General features: G+C 44.1%; 1 protein-coding gene across 1 annotated transcript in view; it reads left to right on the forward strand.

Annotated features, from left to right (window-relative positions):
* Positions 1 to 18392, forward strand: part of LOC126188976 (glucose transporter type 1) — a 1320264-nt gene that overhangs the window by 58560 nt on the left and 1243312 nt on the right. The window lies entirely within an intron of this gene.

The raw sequence follows: 18392 nt of genomic DNA on the forward strand, positions 1-18392 counted from the left end.
CGTCCTTCCAAATGCGACTCCGGTGTGCTAATCAGTGCGCACCTCGCTCGGCCCCCCTTCAAAACAAACAAAGGAAAGCGCCCAGTGCTTCAGACGAAAACTGGTCACTGTGCATCGGCCATCATATCCTGCACAAACTCGACCAAAGAGCAGTTGCAACACTTGCAGTCCCGCTTGCCTCAGGAAAGCATACAATGGCTTTATGACAATCTGTCCAACCGAATCAGTGCACACATTCAGGCCAGATGGGGGGGGGGGGGAGGGGAGGACAATGTCATACTGAGAAATGTGCTCATACTGTCAAGTTTTTCGTTTATTTGACTCAGTTTTGTAATCATCGAAATATCATCACATACCCTCTTAAATCATGAAGTTTCATTTTGTTCCCTCCCCCTCTTTTTGATGCTTTTTTGTGTCGGGCAGTGTAGCTTGCGAATGTTTTATCCTTAATAGGACTCGGAAATCTATACTCCTCAAATGAAACTGATGTTCAAGCACTCACCTTCAAATCCTGTAGGAAGAAAATTGAAGAATGCCAGTTCGTTAGGTTCGCTAGTAGAAGCAAAGGGCACAGAAGTCATCCTGTATCCACAACCCTTTTAGAATTGTAAACAGTGAATTGTTGAAGTACCTGTGCACTGAAATAAAAATAGCTTCTTTTGTTTTTCATGATTGTTATTTTTATTTTTTTTACGATTAGATAACATGAGCCTCTCACAGTGACAAAATCGTTTTGGACAAGTCTGAGGTTACCCTCAGACCAAAGGCAAATGATGCAAGTGGTTTCCTCTGTGGGGTCAAGAACACTGGCTGTTGGAAAACTGTTACGGAATTGCGAATAGCTTATGTCATTGTGTCATAAAAAAATAAAAGAACATATTCAGTCACTGAACCTTCACAAACAGAAGATGTTATTCATAAAGTTTTTAAATATTCAGTAGTTCGAGACATTTGTTGTGACTTTCATCTCTCCCCATCCTTGCTCGTCTCTACATACGAGAGGATTGCAAAAGTAAGTTGTGCACTAAGGCCAGAAGAAGACGGCCGCGTTATCAGAAAAGAGGACATGTTCTGGGTTTCCTGCAGACATAGTTCTGTTGTGATACGCTTAAAAGGACCATCGCAGGAATGCGACATGGCGCTGCAACTTGAAACGTACTACAATGTTGAAGTACGCAAGACAGTTTGATTCTTGTCGGGCAGATCATCTAAACTGCAACAGATTCAGAAATTCTGGCGGTGTATGGACCACACGGAATGTCGCGTCCAACCGTAGTGAAATGGTGCCAACCATGCGATCATGACCTCACAGATGTCGGCGATGCCGACCGCAAACGAAGACTTCGACATAGGCCTCAGGCAACGTCCAGGAAATAGAGGATCTGTTTTTTAGTTTAGTGTCCGACAGTGATTTGGATTCCCCCCTAGACCGAGTATCGATGTGGAAGGCAGGTCAGAGATACTCGGACTTCATACTCTGGCTGGAGCTTGTTCCCTTGAGAGGGGCCACCTGAGGCACAAGCATACCACGTGGAGCCGTCCACTGACACGTTACGCCTGTAAACACCGCGGCCCATACCAACACTGACTCAAAGGAAGGCCTCGGCGCTTGTTCGTGACGTCACCTCAGCTAGGTACAGCGAACGCCAGGTCTGTTGCAGGGGAAACGCCTGGGAGTGCTTATCACTATAAATCTCTTATTTTTGGACAAAATGTTTGGTATTGTTTTGGATTCTGCAGTTTTATTTAGATGAAAGATTTTCTTACTATCGTAAAGCTACAAATGAAGATCGTAGTTCTGTATTACTGAATACTGTCGGAACAAAAGTAGATCAATATGAGAAGATGCTTTGCCCCATTGCAAGCTTCGTAAATTTTACATTCAAGTAGCTATATTTACTTGATCCATTTTGTTATCGAAACTTACCCCAACCCCCTTACAATGAACTAGTTTCTTTTATTTATTTGTTTATTTTCGTTTGACATCGTCACTGGAAATGTGAACTAATTTACATGTGTAAATGTCAAACTGTTGCCAGTCATTAGATTACAGTCGTTTTCAACGAAAGCAATTCTAAACAGGAAACAAAATAGCTTCATACATCGAAATTACTGCTGAGCTTAAACTTTTTTAAACATGCACATTAGAAAAGATAAATATTCCCCTCTTGCAACTGAAAGGAAAAACTTTATAAGATAAAAAAATTTTATTTTATAAAACAAGTATCTCTCTTTTGCCTCTTCTTCTGTCCCCCACCCCCTCCCCAAACGTGTACAATCGCAAGATATTTCATTAACATTCAGTGCTCCTCACCCCATAGTCAACCAAGATACCTAAAGAAGAGCACCAATATGTTCACAGTTTCTTGTAAAAGCAACCCAGTACAAACGTAACTTCCTCAAATTTACAAATAAGGTAATTCTGTTGTTGATGGACCATGAAGTTGTTTTTGTATGTCAATCCATAAAACAGGTGGAAATTTAAGTTCAGGAGTACACTATTTGTTAAGAAGTGTAATGAATTGCACAATTAATAGATTGCAGAAATCTCTCAGAACAATAGTTTCACATTTTCCTGTGTCAGAGAGGGAGACACCCCATTATGAGTATGCCTGCAACAGAACTGGCGTTCTCCGTGCCTAGCTGACGTGACGTCACGAACAAGCGCCGAGGCCTTCCTTTGAGTCGGTGTTGCCCATACTCGCCTGTCAGTCTCCCGCTATAGCGTCTGATTGGGCTATGCGCATTGGCAAGGACGCCACGTGAGGCTCCAGCCAATAGCGTCAGTTAGCCATGTTTGTCCGTAGCCCGCGCATTGGAGTACATTTAGCGTTGATTTTCATGTTCATGGTGAGGTTACTTAGCCACTACGGTGTTAATGATGGGCAGCATAAAGCAAAAGATACGAGTACTACATCAAGAAGCGACAGCGATAATTTTCTGTGCATATAAATTCTGCTAGGCAGAGTCAGAAGCAGAAATTGTGGTCGGGAGTAGCGCTCACCTCTGCGTTGCTGCTTAGCAGTGCAGGCAGCAGCTGGAGCGTGAAGCATGGGACAGTGTCAGACAAGAACTGGTGACTCCGCAAAGAATACTCTGTCTCTCTGTTCAGAATGCATTGCACTGCCGCCTTCTTACGTGCACTTCACTGTAATCATTGAAGTCATCAGTATGCCCCGTTGACCAGTGGAGTTTTATCCTTGCTTGTATTACATTTCTGATATGGGCTGTTCTCTGGACTGCTTGTCTACGCAAAAGACGACTTTGCTACACTCTGGGCTTGTTTTTGTTTAGCTGTTCACTTCGGGATTCCGTTATCGACCTCAGAGAACGCCTGTTAGTTCCTCCGGTCTCTACATTACCGCAAGTGCGAGTGATCATAAACTGTGTTATACGTGCGCAGAGTAAGATAGAAAAAGCAGCAATTCCAGTTTTTCCCGTGATGAGGAAAGGGTCAAGCTGAGATTTTTCTGGTCTGTGTGGTGGCAAGCAGTACAGATTGACTCGGACAAAGGTTGTCGAATGGCTCTCTGACGAGAAACGTATTTCTGCCATCGAGTACTTGAACGATTGGTGGGACATTCTGACTGTTGTTGGTGACTATGCTGAAAAATCGTGTCATTTATCTGAATTCCTTTGAAGTGTAGTGCAGCATTCAATAAAATTTACTTGGCCCATCATAATAATGTGTTACTTTTTGAAGTTCTCTCGTAGTAACTTCATCAACATTTTTTGATCTGTTCATAACTTTATCAGTACCTATAATTTTTACAGTCAGTTCCTTTCAGCCATACTAGATGTTCCAATAATCTATTTCCTGTACTACTGACGATTTTTCATAGACTCTTTACCTCCGTAAGTCGTTCTAGTAGCACTTTAATACATATTTTAAATGCCTACTTGATTTTTAACATCTTTCTGTTGCGACACAGTACACTTCATTTCCTTCCTGGTGATTCTGCCAAAGTCTAAAGCGTTCGATTTGTCTGGTGGGGTCTAATATTACGTGATTTGGCAATTACAGTTTTCAGTCATGTTAAGGGTGGGAAGTCATGTGTTGTAACTCGACGTGGGTCGCGACATACTTGCTTTAGAAGCCCATGCTCAGATCAGAGGTGAAGCGGGATTTTTGGTCATTCGTTTCTTGGTACGCGAGTATCTGCGTACAAGAGTGATAATCGAAAGTCCGCAGCTCGTGGTCTCACGGTAGCGTTCTCACTTCCCGCACCCGGGTTCCCGGGTTCGATTCCCGGCGGGGTCAGGGATTTTCCCTGCCTCGTGATGACTGGGTGTTGTGTGATGTCCTTAGGTTAGTTAGGTTTAAGTAGTTCTAAGTTCTAGGGGACTGATGACTATAGATGTTAAGTCCTATAATGCTCAGAGCCATTTGAACCATTTTTGATAATCGAAAGGGTCTGAGATTTTTCAGGTCTTTGTGGTGGGAGGCAGTACACATTGACTCGGACGTTAGGCTAATGAGGTGCACATGGAGATGATAGAATAAATGAGTCTCTGGTTTGACTTACTGGTCTGCTCTTTATTGATTCTTCACCTGTTGGCAAAGAACATGCAGAAGGGCACAGATACCGGCTTCTAATAACATAGATGAGGCATGCTAGATTCTCCAATCATTTACCAGAACAAATGGCCATCCTGACCTATAACTTATTTAAGAATCGGATATACACATTAGTGAAGGGTACTATAGGCCACGAACTATAGAGGTGGCAGATCGTATTGTTCTAGGCTAATCGAAGCCTTTAGGTTCAACTGCTAGACACAATGAAAGTGACAGAGAGACATAGCTACATTCAGACAAACGTATAATGAAAAACAAAAACTCTATCCCATAGGTACATACTTCCAGGACGGGAAAGTGCACTGGCCCCGGATCGAATCCGCCTGGCGAATTAACGACGATGGTCGGTGTGTCGGCCAACGTGGACGTGGGTCTTAGGCTGTTTCCCACTTCCCACTAGGTGAATGTTGTGCTGATACCGAAGTTCCACATCAGTAACATGCTTCGTAAGCATTTCGAAAACATTCGCTCACTTTCACATGGATAACGCTACACACAGGAAGTTGGCACACTCATGTTACGCCCCATGGAGATAACAGGGTGGCGACAGAAAGGGCATCCATGCACCCCTTAAATTAACCACGCCAAATCCGTTTATCGCCATGATGACCCTTAGCCAATGCAGGACAAAGGCACAAGCAAAAGAAGAAGAGATCAGTACACCAGTTCCCGAAGGAAATGGGAATTTGAGTTACGAAAAATTAGAACATTCGCCCCATCCATGAAACTAGCCGTTAAGAGGGCTAATGAGGCATAACGTAAGAAACAAGTAGAATCAGCGAGGAAAGGCATATGTGCAAATACTAACTAGAGGAAGGGTCTGGATAGTAGGATACATGTTGACATGTCACGGAATAACATCCATCCTACTGGTGGGACCCATATTGAGCAAAGATTGTCGGGAAAGGAAGAGATTACAACGTATCAAATAATCGAGGGCGTTGCGTGTAAGTACTACGCTCAGATGAAGATATTGGCACAGGAGGAGGAATCAGAGTGGGCTGTACAGAGGCATTCAGAAGACTGATGACAAAAAAAAGATGATGATTATGGTTGCTGAAAATAATGATTTGCACATTTTTTTGGATCCGGATTTAAGGGGAAAATGTACTGAATGTAAAAATGTTGAACAAGCTACAAGACCTGAAGGGCTCGAAAGAAGTGCCTTTCAGAGCACTCGTTAATCTGATTCTTCAGTATCACTCATCTGCCTAGGAGCCTTATTAGGCAGGAATAATATAAGAATTAGAGAAGACGTAGCGTCACGGATTTGTTTCGTACGCGCGAGAACGTCGCAGAGATGCTTATCAACTCAGTTGACACAATCTACAAGAGAGGCGTTGACTATCAAGGAGATCTTTACTGTTAAAATTGCGATAGTATACGACCCAAGGAGAGTCACGCAGTATATTAATTTCTCCCACAAGTATCGCGACCACAATGAAGAAATCAAAGAAATTATAAATCTTATGGCGGTTAGTAGCAGTTGTGCAACTAACGAAAAATTCGAGAATGGAACAGGGGAGAGGAAAACGATAGTGGTGCCAGGAGAACCGTTCTCCACAAAACGTGGAGTGCGGATGTTAAAGTAGATGTTCATTTTAGGTATATACAGAGTGTTCCAGGAGGAATGACCAATATTAAGGGATATGACAGAAAAGCTCATTTGAAATAAATGCTTTACGAGATGGAATACATTTACTGCACGTCTATTTTTGAGCTAGAAACTCGTACGTATGTGTCTTACCACCCAAGCTCTTTGACGATTTCTTGTAGCCCAACAAACCTCGTTACTTTCAGCTTCTTTGCTTGGTATGTCTTGCTCCATTAAACTAGTAGTGCGAGGGATTAAAAGCGTATCAAATAGAAGCATCTGTCAACTGGGTTTGTACACGTACCGGCTAAACTGTCCCGCATCTAACGTAATGAACAATATGCAGATATGGTGTATGTTTACGGCTTCTACGGTGCTAGTGCTCCTGCTGATATCGAACTGTAACCCATTTCACACACAGTGTGTCCACAATCTTCACATTGGCAACAATGCCACAGGACCTGAATTTTGTAACTTGTTAAATGACAGTTTTCGTTTGCTTCCGTTAATTCAGTTGTGGTTGTTTAACTTTGACTCAAAAGTACGCCAGCTCGATTTTGTAGGACTGGTACAAAGCTTTGCCTCACTCGCTCTATGATGGCCTCATACTCCCATGGTCAACCCGAGGATTTTTTATGGCTTACTGAGCACCCAGTTTCAACAAAACACTTACGCCACTAATAAGTGGTAGGCTTACTGGGAAGATCGTTACCGTACTCGCTGCGTAAATTACGTTGCACAGCTGTCACAGACTTTCGTTCTTCGAAATGAAAAGCACACCGAGCATGCTACGGACGATTGAAGGTAGCCAGCCATCTTTACTACAACTCACTATCGCTTCTGTCGGTATAGTTCGTGTTAGTGTACTATGTGAGTCAAAAATTGGTCTGTTTTGCTACAAAATTACACCAAATTTAGGTCTATAAATCGAACGATTAAGTTTGTATGCATATTCAAATTTGTGAAGTTCTTTAGAAACATCTTGTAGATTGAGCCCCTGGACTCTCAGAGTTTGTAAGGAGCCTCTAAACGATCAGTATTATTACTCAGTATTTTAGACTGTACAATAATATTAAACTTGTGTTGTTTAACTTGAGATAATGTGCAGTTATACTGAACGTATCAAAAACTTAGAAATATATTGTACTAATTGAGAAATATTGGACAGTCTTTGGGCGTTACTGAAATATCATATATTTCTTAGAAGTACAGTCTCTGGGTTTCTTTGAGTCCGATGTTACCTGTATCTGCTAAAAAGAGTTCAGAACGAGAAGAAAGATCATTCATATTAGAATGCCTCGTAATGTAAAAACCGTTGCTGTTAATATGGGATGTTAGGGCAGACGAATAAAAAAAAGAGAAACTTAAGCTTGGTATGAGTTGTCACTCGCTAAATACAGAGCACAGTAAACCTATAGTTACGAATGTATATCTTCTTAAAATGTTAATTTATCGAAGAACAAGCAGAGGACCAACCATCTCCTCTATTTAATCAAATGTTGAACAATGAATATAAAATGTTCTGATATATATTTCGGCCAATCTCGCTTCTCCAAACATCTTTTCATAAGTGAATTTCTGACATTTCTTATACTAACTTTTCATCCACCTCCTTTTTCTTCTTCTGCTTGCAACAAAGTAGAGCAATTACCACAGGAGCAGCGTCTGTTTGACCAACATTTCGAAGTAAACTAAAAATTAAACAACATTACTCCTCATTTTTACTGAGCAGTCTAGGGAAAACTTTAATAATATGACACAGTGTTATTGCACAGTAACTGAAGAGTGCCAAACGCGACATTTGTCAGGAGAATGAAAAAACAATGTATCTCTGTTTTTACATAACTGATTTGTATCCAAATCACCGCAAAAAATAATGAGACAAATTAGAAAATAAATACATCATTCAGAATGTTCTAATTGCCGAACCACGAAGCTGACTGGTTCTAAGAATAACATTTTTACAAGTTGATTCTGACAGAGAATAAAACAGCTACAAACCACTGTTAATAATGCTACTTATTTACAAAAATAGCGTCGTTAGTGCTTTAGAACCAACATTTGGTCTTCCGACGACAGTTTATATTTAATCTGTAGTTGTTTACGTTAATTGTAGACTGTTTTCTTTCAACAACTAATGAAAACTGCAACAGGTGTGATATGAATTTGAACAGATGTCTGAAGATGAACCAGTCGGTGCCATATTGGTAATGGCGCTGTTTGTGTAAACAAATAACGTTATTAATAGTGGCTGGCTTCTGATTTTTTGTTTCCAAGAATCAACTTGTTCAAAAAAATGGCTCTGAGCACTATGGGACTCAACTGCTGAGGTCATTAGTCCCCTAGAACTTAGAACTAGTTAAACCTAACTAACCTAAGGACATCACAAACATCCATGCCCGAGGCAGGATTCGAACCTGCGACCGTAGCGGTCTTGCGGTTCCAGACTGCAGCGCCTTTAACCGCACGGCCACTTCGGCCGGCGAATCAACTTGTATTTTTTACACAGCTACCGTCTCAAAAATGTCAGATTTCAACTAAATTGCAGGAAGAAAGTATTTGTCGTATTTGTTCCTAGAGCCATACTCACCTACTAAGTTTTGCACTGTCTAGTCATGTTAACGTGACCACCTGTCGAAAGCCTAAACGAGCATTTTTTGCAGTGCCGGCCGCTGCGAGACCTGCAGAAAGAAAGACAGTGAGGTTCTGCAACATACCCACAGGCATGTGGAATCATGCCGACTCCAGCGCCGTGGTCAGCTGCGCCAGGTTTATCGGTTGAGGATCCATAGCGTATAGGCCTATAGCCCGACCATCGAAGTGGTCCCACAGATTCTCGATTCAGTTTAAGTGTAGGGATTATGGTGGCCAGAGAGTATAGTAACCTCATTCTGCTGCTCTCCGGATCATGCACGTACACTTCCAGCTGTGTGACATTTTGCACTGTCTTTCCGGTAGATGCTATCGTGCCGAGGAAAAGTAGAGGAAAAGTAAGGGTGGGCATGGGTCCCCAGAATAAATGCATTCTTGTGTTGATCCGTCGTGCCTTCCAGAATGGCGAGATCACCAAGGGAAGGCCATGAAAACATTCCCCCGACCACAGCACTCCCTCCCGCTCGCAGGCTGTTTACTTTAAGACGTTTCACGCCGTACTCGCCAACTTGTCCGATGGAGCGTGAAAAGTGATTCATCTGGAAAGGCCGCCTGTTACGGCACAGCGAATGTCAAAATGCGGTAATGCCTCGCAATTTCCAGCCTTCGTCGCCACTAAACAGTAGTTAGCAAGCGTGCTTGAACCATACATCTGCTGCGGAGGCTCATACGCAGCAACGTTCGCTGAACAGCCATTGTGGAGACACTGTTGGTAGCTCTTGGTTCAACTGGGCGGGTAGTTACCCAACAGGTGCACGTCTATTCGGCAGTACACGTCTCCGCAGCGTCGTTTACCTGTGCATCACAGTTGCATCCATCGTTGGCACGAAAGCCAATGATAATGCCCTTTTGGACGTCAGATACTCTGAAGAGCCAAAGAAATTGGTACACCCGCCTAATATCGTGGAGCACCCCCGCGAGCACGCAGAAGTGCCGCAACACGACGTGGCATAGACTCGACTAATGTCTGAAGCAGTGCTGGAAGGAATTGACACCAGGAATCCTGCAGGGCCGTCCATAAATTCGTAAGAGTACGAAGGGGTGGAGATCTCTTCTGAACAGCACGTTGCAAGGCATCCCAGATATGTTCAATAATGTTCATGTCTGGGGAGTTTGGTAGCCAGCAGAAGTGTTTAAACTCAGAAGAGTGATCCTGGAGCTACTCTGCAGCAATTCCGGATGTATGGGGTGTCGCATTGTCCTGCTGGAATTGCCCAGGTTCGTCGGAATGCACAATGGACATGAATGGATGTAGGTGATCAGAGAGGATGCTTACGTGCGTGTCACTTACCAGAGTCGTATCTAGGCGCATCAGGGGTTCCATATCACTCCAACTGCATACGCCCCACATCATTACAGAGCCTCCACCTGCTTGAAAAGTCCCCAGCTGAGATGCAGGGTTCACGGATTCATGAGGTTGTCTCCACGGTGACACTTGCTGATGGTCCAGTATTGAAAGCTGCAGCAATTTGCGGAAGGGTTGCTGCTTCTGTCACGTTGAACGATTCTATTCAGTCGTCGTTGGTCCCGTTCTTGCTAGATTTTTTTCCGGCCACAGCGATGCCAGACATTTGACTTTTTACCGGATTTCTGATGTTCACGGTACACTCGTGAAATGGTCGTACGGGAAAATCCTCACTTCATCGCTAGCTCGGAGATGTGTCCTATCGCTCGTGCGCCGACTATAACACCACGTTCAAATTCACTTAAATCTTGATAACCTGCCATTGTAGTAGCAGTAACCAATCTAACAACAGCGCCAGACACTTGTTGTCTTGTATAGGCGTTGCGTGTTTGCGTATCTGTATTTGAATATGGATGCCTATACCAATTTCTTTGGCGATTCAGTGCAAATGGCTCTGTTTCCTCATTACGAGGATGACTGCACTGTTTTGTTCGTCCCCCTACACATCTTTGAATACTCTCCATTGCTAGTGCTGCCATCTGCCGTCTGTAAGTAATTACTGCATGTTGACAGCGATCGTAGTGACTGGACCGTGTATTTGTTACAATACAAGAAATACAGCATTAGGTTTGTAAGTAGGAGATCTGTGGTCAACAAAAATTACTTCTCGTATCTTTTAAATTCTGGAACTACAGAGGAAAGCACAGCTTGGCTCAAACGCCACGCCCCTCTACTAAGTCTTTCTCTGTGGTTTGGCATCTGGATCAAGTGTAGAGATGCGCAACAGAATACCCAGAACACTATAGCACTGAAAGCGGGTTAGTGTGAAACGTCGCTTAGCACCTTTTCCATTTCCACTGTTCAATTGATCGTCTACGTCGGCGCTTAACAAATCCAATACTGCCCAGCACGTCTGTTATTGACGTTTCCTAGACGGTGTGTATCACGTTACGACTCGTACAGCCTAGAAAAGCTCGCGTTTTTCGCGGAAGCTAAACATAGTGGCTAGTTCCCCCGGCTAGCCTTTTATTGAGTACCGGCGACTATTTGCGGACGAGGTCGCAGCATTTTCGTGACGAAAAAATTGCGGCCAATTTCGGTGGCAATCTGGCCGGCTGCGACATTAGCCAGAAGCCGGCGGTGTGCGAGCGCGCCGTGGCCGGCACGCAGCGCGCGGGAGGCGGGGGAGCGGCCGTGGCCGCCGCAGTGCGACGCGCCCGGCCCGCCGTCATTGTCCCGCCGCGCCGTAAGGGTGTTGCGAGATTGCGCGGTTCACCGGTGCTGACAGCGGGCCCCGTGCTCACTTGTTGTTGCCGAATGCCGGGCTGCGAAGTAGCGCAAAATAGGGCGCGCCGCTCGCCGCTGCACCGCTGCTCTGTCAGCCTCGCCGAGGCAGCCAGGCCTTACACACTGAGGTGACTAAAGTTATGCGATAGCGATATGCTCATATACAGATGGCGGTAGTATCGCGTACACAGGATATACACTGAAGCGCCAAAGAAACTGATACACGCATGCGAATTCAAATTCAAAGATACGTAAACAGGCAGAATACGACGCTGCGGTCTGCAACGCCTATAAAAGACAAGAACTGTCTGGCGCAGTTTTTAGATCGGCTACTGCTCTTACAATGGAAGCTTATCAAGATTTGAGTGAGGTTGAACGTAGTGCTATACGGGTTGCGACAATAAAATCATGAGACTGATTTCCCTACAAATTGACACTACACTCAACTATGTAGGTACTGTGAATTAATTTATTGAATTAACTTATATGAATTTTCAAAGTTGTAAAGTCCTTTTTTAACTACCCTGTATAGTTGAAGCAGCCAAATCCCCATTTTTTTCCGCTTTTTACCTTTTTGCGTGTTTCTCTCATCATAAGGAGGTACTGATGACCCAGTAGTTTAGTCCCTTTAAACACATATCATCATCATCATCATCATCACTACCAAGTTGTTATGGGATATTGATCAAAATATGCTAGACTATGAGGTGCGACAATAAAGTAATGAGGCTGATTTTCTTTGCAAGATGTGGCAACCCTGCAGGCTTGTGTAGGCACAATATCTTTGACCTTGGTCTATAAGCTGCTTCTAGTCCAAGCGGCACATCGATGCAATTGCTCAATCATGAGTTGTGCTGTAATAAGTTAACACGTGTTTTATCTCTCGTCACGGAAGTGGAACCGCATAACATTGCGCAACGGCATGCCATTTATTTTTGCGTTAAATTGGGTGAAGACGCGTCGACAACTTACGGTAAGCTTCAGAAGGCTTTTGGAAAGGAGGTTATGTCAAGAGCTCAAGTTTTTCGTTGGCATAAAATCTTTAGTGAAGGCAGAACGAATGTTGAAGATGAAGACCGCAGTGTACCGGCATCAACCTCACGGATGTAAACTTCGTCAGGGTGCGTGAACTCGTACGATCTGATCGAAGATTATCCGTGAAAATCATTGCAGAAGAACTGAACATCAGTCGAGAAACGGTTTGTCTAATAATAATTGAAGATCTTGGTATGAGAAAGATTTGTGCAAAAATGGTCCCCAAAAATCTCACACCACAACAGCGAGAAACACGGAAAAAAGTGGCAGCCGATCTGTTAGAGCAAACGGAAATCAATCCAGAATTGTGGAGACGTGTTATCACTGGTGATGAAAGTTCGTTTTTTCAGTACGATCCAGAGACAAAAAGCCAAAGTTCGCAATGGTGCTCAAAGGGATCACCCAGACCAAAAAAAGATCGCATGTCAAAGTCAAAAGTGAAATGCATGCTTGTGTGCTTCTTTGATTCCAAGGGAATTGTTAATAAAGAGTATGTGCCTCCTGGACAAACAGTTAACCAATATTACTACAAAGAAATTTTAGAAAGACTTCATAAAAAAGTTCTTCGTGTCCGTACCAACATTGCTGACAATTGGAATCTGCATCACGATAATGCGCCATCCCACACTGCTCTGCCAGTACAGCAATTTTTAACCTCAAAACAAATTTCAGTACTACCACAGCCACCCTATTCACCAGATATCGCTTCGTGCGACTTTTTTCTATTTCCAATAGTCAGAACGGCGGTCAAGATGTCGAAAAGCTGTGACGAGAGTCATGGAGGATGTTACAGAAGATGAGTTGCAGAAATGTTACCATCAATGGCAGAAGCGCTCGAAAAAGAGTGTGTAATCAGAAGGGAACTACTTTGAAGGAGACAACACTAAACTTGACTAAAACGGTAAGCAACTTTTTTTTTCACGTCAGTCTCATTACTTTATTTTCGCACCTCGTAGTCGGCGCACGAGCGATGGGACACGGCATCTCCGAGGTAGCGATGAAGTGGGGATTTTTCCGTACGACCATTTCACGAGTGTACCGTGAATATCAGAAAGCCCGTAGAACACGAAATCTCCGACATCGCTACGGCCGGAAAAGATCCTGCATGAACGGGACCAACGACGACTGAAGAGAATCTTTCAACGTGAGGAAAGTGCAACCCTTCCGCAAATTGCTGCAACTTTTACTGCTCGGCCATCAACAAGTATGAGCGTGTGAATCATTCAACGAAACATCATCGATATGAGCTTTCGGAACCGAAGGGCCACTCGTGTACCCTTGATGACTGCATGACACGAAGCCTTACACCTCGTCTGGATCCGTCAACACCGACATTGGACTGTTGATGACTGGAAACATGCTGCCTGGTCGCACGAATGTCGTTTCAAGTTGTATCGAGCGGATGGATGTGTACGGGTATGGAGGCAACCTCGTGAATCCATGGTCCTTACACCTCAGCAGAGGACTGTTCGAGCTGGTGAAGGATCTGTAATGTTGTGGGGCGCGTGCAAAAATGGCTCTGAGCACTACGGGACTTAACATTTGAGGTCATCAGTCCCCTAGAACTTAGAACTACTTAAACCTAACTAACCTAAGGACATCTCACACATCCATGCCCGAAGCAGGATTCGAACCTGCGATCGTAGCGGTCGCGCGGTTCCAGACTGAAGCGCATAGAACCGCTCGGTCACAATGGGCCGGCGGGCGTGTGCAGTTGGAGTGATAAGGAGCCCCGGTACGTCTAGATACGTCTTTGACAGCTGACACGTACTTAAGCATTCTGTCTGATCACCTGCACTCATTCATGTCCATTGTGCATTCCGACGAACTTGGGCAACTCCAGCAGGACAATGCGACACCATACACGTCCAAAATTGCTACACATTGGGTCCAGAAACATTCTTCTGAGTTAAAACACCTCCGCTGGTCACCGCACTCCACAGACATGAATATTATTGAGCATATCTGGGATGCCTTGCAACCTTCTGTTCAGAAGAAATCTCCACCCCCCCGTACTCTTATTTTATTACCGCCGCACGACAGGAATTAACAGACTTTGAATGCGGATTGGTAGTTGGAGTTAGGCGCATGGGACGTTCCATTTCGGAAATGGTTAGGGAATTCAACATTCAGAGATCCACACTGTCATAAGTGTACCGAGAGTACCAGATTTAAGTCATTACCTCTCACCACGGATAATGCAGTTGTCGACGGCCTTTACTTAGCGTCAGAGAACAGAGGCGTTTGCGTAGGGTTGTCAATGCTAACAGACAAACAGCACTGAGTGAAATAAGCACAGGCTAACGTATCGGCTAGGACAGTGCGGCGATATTTGGCATTAATGGCCTAAGGCAGCAGACGACCGACGCGAGTCCCTTTGCTAACAGCACGACATCGCCTGCAGCGCCTCTGCCGGGATCCTGACCATATCGGTTGGACCCTAGACGACTGAACAACCATGGCCTGGTCAGATGAATCCCGACTTCAGTTTGTAATAGCTGATGGTAGGGTTCGTGTGTAGCGCAGGGGCCGTGGATCCAAGTTGTTAACAAGAAACAAGGCACTGTGCAAGGTGATGGTGGCTCCATAATGGTGTGGGCTGTGTTTACATGGAATGAACTGGGTTCTCTGGTCTACCTGAACCGATCATTGACTGGAAATGGTTATGTTAGGCTACTTGGGGACCATTTGCAGCCATTCATGGATTTCATGTTCCCAAACAACAAATTTTTTTTTATGGATGTGCTATTTCACCAGGCCACAGTTGTTCACTATTGGTTTGAAAAAATTCTGGACAATTTGAGCGAATATTTGGCCAGCGAGATCGTCCGACATGAATTCTATCTAACATTAATGGGACTAATCGAAAGGTCAGTTCGTGCAGAAAATACTGTACCAGCAGCACTTTCGCAATTATGGATGGCTACAGAAACAGCAAGGCTCAGTGTTTCTACATGGGACTTCCAACGACTTGTTGAGTCCATGCCTCGTTGAGATGCTATACTAAGCCGGACAAAGGAGATCCGTTACGAGGTTATCAGGTATCCAATTTCTTTTGCCACTTCAGTGTATACGAGAGGTAGTCATAAAGTCTTAATTTTCACCTCGAAAGAATTAAAGTTACATAATTAATATTATGCTTGTTAACTTGTCAGTGGTCCTGGCACACACTTAAAACCCATCGCCACTGCAGGACCATACCGAGAGGATATCGAGATAGGACCTCGCCTATGGTGCAAGCAGAAAGGGGGCCCGAAAACGTATTAGGAAAAAAAAAAAAAACAGGAAAAAATACGGCTGAAGAATGAGCTAGGAGAGGTATGTGAGTTCTCCTGTTCACGTTTCTTGTCTTATGTGTGCAATTACAGGATCCGGCAAAAAGATCTCCTGTATTTCAAAAGGTAGTTACAAACAATCAAACAAAGGTACTTTTATTTGTGAACAACAGATACTGTGTAGTTTCATATTAGTTGGTTTTAAAAATTATGTCTGGGAAATGGCGTTCTCCATTGTTGACTGAATGGCGAAGCCTTTCCCGGAAGTTGTTCATAGTTCTTTGTGTCATTTCAGGTGAAATAACAGCCACTTGCTAGGTGATTGCATCCTTAATTGATTGCTGGTTGGTGGAGCGATGTCCGTGCACTTCAGCCTCTAAGTGTCCCCAAAGAACAAAAATCACAAGGTGACAAATAGGGTGACCTTGAGGGCTCGGGATGTCTCCTCGCGAAAAGAGATGTTCAGGAAAGAACTCTCTCAAAATTTCTAGAGAACGACGAGATGTGTGAGCTGTGGTTCCATCTTGTTGATCCCAGAATTCTCCGTCTTCGTGGTCCTCAACAAACTTGTTTAACATAGGTCGGAGGAAGATCTCTATCTTTTGATAGTAACGATTTGAATTAATTGCTATCATTACACCATCGTCTTCGAAAAAATTACGGACCCACACACCAACTCCAGCAACGGCGCACCGAACCTCGGTGAAGCCCCTGATGGATTTCTGCTAACAATTAGTGGACATTTTGTGTATTTACAGCATCTAACAAGTGGATGTCAGCCCAAACGGAAGACATCAAAACAGTGCCAGGGGGAAAGTTCTGACGAATTTCCTTACACACACACCTCTGCGAGCTTCAAAATCTCTCTCATTTAATTCTTGGGTAACCATAAATTTGTGTGAGTGCATGTGGAGATCTCTCTGCAGGTTTCTTCTTACACTACTATCAGACATTTACTGGGCAGCTGCATATTTAAATGCTGAACGCCTCGGAGACAGCCGGTCGGCGGCTCTCAGAGGCGCCACGTCTTCCGGCGCTGTTACAGCCCGAGATCGGCCAGTAGAAGTTCTTTTCAGTGCAGCACCTAGTGCTCCGAAGTTTGATACCCAAAGTCGAATAGCTCACCTATCAGGAACAAAATAGTGTCGACCAAGTTCGAACCAAATGTGAAATGCTCGCTGAGTAGTAACCACAGAATCACTATTATCAAAATACTCCTCCATAATAAAGGCACGATGCTCACCTGGCCAAGCAGTTGTGCCTACTGGAAATGAGACCCTCTTCACATCAGTATATTGACTGCAACTGTCACAGCGACCTCTCCAAATACGGGAGGTGAGTTTGTCGGACCCTGTGGCCTGTAGAAGCCTTTTCCTTCGCACGGAACTGTAAACGTATGCGCTTCATTTCGTCCAAGTGCCGTCGTAAAGAAACTACTATTACTCGACCAGATGTATATCGCCGACATCGTTAATGTGGAAGCAGTGCAGTGGTTCACACAACTGCAGCCTACACAGTTCGCCCATGTCCAACAGTGGAGTTCTTGCTGCTATTTCGCTACGGTATTGCAGGTCGGCGAGCGAATGCTGAAGCAAGTGTGCTATTTGACCAAAGATTGCTCCAATTTTTGACAATTTCCGGGCGTCCGCTAAAATTTATCCGAGGGAGACGGGGTGAGGGAAAGACTTATTCGGGGGAGCCGGGCTGAGGGAAAGACCAGAATTCTCACTTTTAGGGTTTTGTCAATCGGTAAAAACGGATCCCTTATAGGTCAGCTTTCTTGTCTGGCTATCTGTCTGTCAGCCCAACTGTCAAAACCCCTTTTTCTCAGGAACGGCTAGACGTATCAAGTTGAAATGTATGTTACACACCGTCTACGTTCCCTTGGTGGTGTAATTAAGTGAAGCTTATAAGTCAATGCAGTCACATATTTTGATACTCGCCAACTCACTCGTGAAAACCTATAGCGTACTTCTCGTTCAAAAATCATCGGTAGTCTCGATTCCCAGGATAATTAAGTTTGTACGGAAACCTCAGAGCGCGAATCCTACTTGCAAACAGCCAATTTGTTTTATAAATGAGTTGGTCAGTTTCGAGAAGCCCTAGTATGTCTCCATACGATCATCCAGAACTGTCTACACGAGATGTTTAAGGAAACACGGAAATTCACTTCTGGAGATACAAAATATACCAAGTATATGACAGTGAACCGATAGTTCTGTTAGCAAAGGTTACTCCGTAACTACGAGACATGATCTGAAGATGGGCGACATTGGACGAATGCGGACATTTTGAAATAAAAAACAGCGATCAACGGACAGAAAAAGCCTATTTTTTGTAAATAAGGATCGCAAATAAATCCCTATCTATGCTTGCTGAGTAGTAACCACAGAATCACCATTATCAACACACTCCTCCTTAATAAAGAGGAGGTTAATTTTTGCAGTGTACCAGAATTCTGTAATGAATAAAACTTGTGTATTCCCTGTTCCATGTTGGCGGGGGGCTCGAGAGAAGGAGTAGGACGACGGGACCAGCCTCTGCGGATGCCCCACCAGTGGAGGG

This window comes from Schistocerca cancellata, chromosome 5 (genome assembly GCF_023864275.1).
Source record: "Schistocerca cancellata isolate TAMUIC-IGC-003103 chromosome 5, iqSchCanc2.1, whole genome shotgun sequence".
NCBI classification, from domain to species: Eukaryota; Metazoa; Arthropoda; class Insecta; order Orthoptera; family Acrididae; genus Schistocerca; species Schistocerca cancellata.